The sequence below is a fragment of the Stegostoma tigrinum genome, unplaced genomic scaffold (genome assembly GCF_030684315.1).
Source record: "Stegostoma tigrinum isolate sSteTig4 unplaced genomic scaffold, sSteTig4.hap1 scaffold_185, whole genome shotgun sequence".
NCBI lineage: Eukaryota > Metazoa > Chordata > Chondrichthyes > Orectolobiformes > Stegostomatidae > Stegostoma > Stegostoma tigrinum.
The window spans coordinates 477,304-477,851 of record NW_026728125.1 but is presented as its reverse complement, the minus strand read 5'-3'; positions in this window follow the sequence as shown (position 1 = coordinate 477,851).

The following is a 548-nucleotide window of genomic DNA, read 5'->3' as shown; positions in this document are numbered from 1 at the left end:
AATGGAACAGACCCTTCAGCAAATTGTATGTGCCCTCACAAGATGCAAGTCCCTAACTGTTGTAATCACATTTCCCAGCACTCGACCCAGAGCCTTGTATGCCTTGGCATCGCAAATGCCCAATCACAGACTTGTTAAATGTTATCATGGTTTCTGCCTCTACCACCCACACAGGCGGTGCGTTCCACATTCTCACCACAGTTTGGGTGCAAAAACAAGTAAGTTTCCTCAAGAGATAGTAGGAACTTGCCAATGCTGGAGAATCTGAGAGAGCAAAGTGTCGAACTGGATGAACACAGCGGGCCGAGCAGCATCAGAGAAGCAAGAAAGCTGACGTTTCAGATCGAGACCCTTCTTCAAAACCCGGGGAGGAGAAGGGGATTCTGTAAAAAATAGGAAGAAGTGGGGAGGCAGATAGAAGATGGATAAAGCAGAAGATAGGTGAACTGTCCCATGCTGGCCACTCACTGTCCCCTGCTCCAGAATCATAGAATCAGAGAATTCTACAGAATTGAACAAGCACTTCATTCCATTGTGTCTGTAACCAC